Raw genomic sequence first — 2877 nt, 5'->3', positions numbered from 1 at the left:
TAATTTTGGTTGAGTTATTTTGGTTGGGTTATTTTCCATTTTTGCTCACCCATATATTTGGGCTTAAGAAATGGGCTTGGGTTCCGAGGCTCCCAAGCAACCTGGAACCTCCATTGAACAAAAATTTATTAGGTAGTCAAAATATAAAGCTTCTGTTGGTCAGATTTTTGTGTATTTGATTAGAGTCCTCTGTACAACCTAGCACGTGACTTTTTTTAAAATACAAGGGAAACCAGCTGACCTGGTCAACAAGTAAACGATTTCACGAGCTGCTGCTAAAGTGAATAGGTAAACGATTTCACATGCACACTCAGTTGACGTTCTTCTTCCGCAAAGTGGTATGCTTCAACTTCAAACTGATAATCTTCATCATCTTCAAAGTCATTTTCTTCAACTCCTCTTCTGTAGAAAGTTTCTTCCTCCTTTCTGCAACCTCTCTCTCTCTTCTTTGACATCATTGTCAAAAACCACCTATTCTAGGGTTTGAATTTTGGGGAAAATTTTAGGGGTTAGCATTTTGGGTTGATAATAGGAATTGGAATTCAGTTTTTCCAGTCACTGGTGGGTTATTGGCACTCCTCTCGTCTGCAATCGAGCCCTTGTGAAAGCATTTGGTATTAGTTCCTTATGAAGGTAAGTTAACATTGTTTTATGGTATTGTTAATTGAAATTCTGTGGTGATGACTTGGGGCAAGAGGGGAAGTAGGTTTCTCACATTCATGAGATGAAGTGGGTTTGTCATTTTGAAAGTGTTGTGAGGTGAAGTGGGTATCTCACATTCATGGTTGTAATGTTCATGCAATTGCATATCTCTATATGCAATTACTAATAGTCTGTATGCAAATCCAAGTCATTGAATGCAATTAGAGTATATAGTTTTGTTTTCAAATTATGCAAGTGAGGTGATTTCGTGGTAGGTAGGTAGGTTTGACTGTGTTTTTGAATAATTTGTTATAGGGAGTAAAGTGTTCCGAAAGTGTAATGTTAGGCTTCGTTAAGATTTGGATTGGGATTTGAAATGAGTCAGAATCTCGGCCCAATAGAGAAATGCATGTGTAGGTTGTGTGCATTATCTATGCAATGTTATAATCGAGGGCTGATGCACTTGCAAGTAGTATCGAGCAATTGCATATCAGTATATGCAATTACTAAGCAACTGTATGCAAATCTAGGTCGCCGTATTTTTTTAATTAAGCAATGTGATGTTGTGGTGTTTACGGGGGTGGGGGTATTAGGCTTTGGATTAGTATTCAAATTCTCGGCGCTATAGACAATTGCATGATAGTGTTTTGTACTTGATTTGTGCAAGTTATGGAAGCTCAAAAAAGGGGATCAACAAAAGGAAAGCGCAAAGTCGACAGTAATGTGCAACAATCAAGAGTTGGCCGAGATGCATTTTTTAATTTCATGTAAGTTACACGTACATCTAAAAATCGGAAATGTAGTTGCTTAATATTATGATGGTTTTTTGATTAAAAATAAATAATTTACAAAAAAAAAAAAAAAGAAGACATAAAATGGGGAAAGTGGCAAATGCAAAGTTGGACAATAAGGTGAGAGATGGCAATGGATTGGGTTAGTTTATTAATTATTTTATTAAAAAGGCTCTTTTAATGAGATTTTTTTTTCCAGGTACAAGAAGAGATTGCTAATAAATGGAGGAAATTAAACCTTAAAGAGAAGGCTACATATGGTTCTGCCTTGGAAGGTTCGAGTGGGCCAAGGATTAAAATATCAACCATGTAAATAATATAGGGCCTCCAATTTACGGATATTTCGGGGGATATATTATTATCGTCTTAGGTATCGGAAAAAAGAAGAAGACAGATATAGGTATTGAAACACATAATTTTGGTATAAAACTTTCATAAATGTTATGTACATTATCAATGAATGTATTGAACAAATAAAACTCAAAATTTACTAATAATAAGATATACATATGATGAAATATAAGTGGTATGTAATGTGTGTTAATGAAAAGTTTGAAAATAAAATGTTGATTAGAATGAATAAACCATGCATAAATCCATAGTTTGTTTTAACATTGAATTACAATTTAGATAAGTGTCCATCTACATAAATGAAGAGCTCCAATGAGGTTCAAACAATGAGGAACAACCATCTAGATTCACACAATAGTCATACCAAGTTACGTAACCCGAGCAGTTTGTAAGCCATGTTTGAACATGGTGCACATAGGTCTCTCTTGAGCTCTCTACTATCTTCCCATATATGAGATAGTTAAGATTAACCCAACTAGTAGAAAAGGGCGGCCCTGAAATAGTGCAAGTGGCGCCAATGCACAGGGCCCCTGATTTTTGAGGACCCCCTAAAATTTTTTATTTTACATAATTTATATTATTATTATAACAACTGTATATATACTCCAACGTGCAACAAATTGACACAAAAATTTATTTAGTGGAGTTGGTTTCTAGTGCATATCCCTTGGTACAAGGCTTACATGAAAAATTTTAAGAACCACATTTTAAATAGTTTTAAAAAAGAAGCACCTGAAAAATATCAGGGGAAAGATCCAATTAAATTAACAATACTATATATCACACCCATACGCTTTTTCTTTAAAATAATAATAATAATTTCTTCAACTCAAAACAAAACAAAACAACATAAAAAATAAAAAATCATGTCTTCTTCTTTCTCATGAACTCTGATTTTTTTTCTTACCGAACACACCAACATTTAACTTTATCAAATGAACACAACGTACTCAACAAACGCAACCTTTGCGTTCGCGTGAAAAAATAGTGTGTTTGTTTAAAAAAGAAATTTAGTAGGGTCCATTTTTCCGGGGAACGGGCAACTTTACCCAACGAACGCACTCCTTGCGTTTGCATAAATAAATATCCCGTT

The 2877-nt window shown here is 34.5% G+C and overlaps 1 long non-coding RNA gene across 1 annotated transcript in view; it reads left to right on the top strand.

Annotated features, from left to right (window-relative positions):
* The window catches only part of LOC109950162, a 4319-nt gene extending 2503 nt beyond the window's left edge, over window positions 1-1816 (top strand). Inside the window, exon 2 of the long non-coding RNA XR_002272460.1 lies at window positions 1310-1816. This is a non-coding gene — a long non-coding RNA (uncharacterized LOC109950162). The remainder of the gene's footprint in view (window positions 1-1309) is intronic.

Source organism: Prunus persica, chromosome G7 (assembly GCF_000346465.2).
Source record: "Prunus persica cultivar Lovell chromosome G7, Prunus_persica_NCBIv2, whole genome shotgun sequence".
NCBI classification, from domain to species: domain Eukaryota; kingdom Viridiplantae; phylum Streptophyta; class Magnoliopsida; order Rosales; family Rosaceae; genus Prunus; species Prunus persica.
Note: the sequence above shows the minus strand (reverse complement) of the source record. Positions and strands in the feature narration are given on the sequence as shown.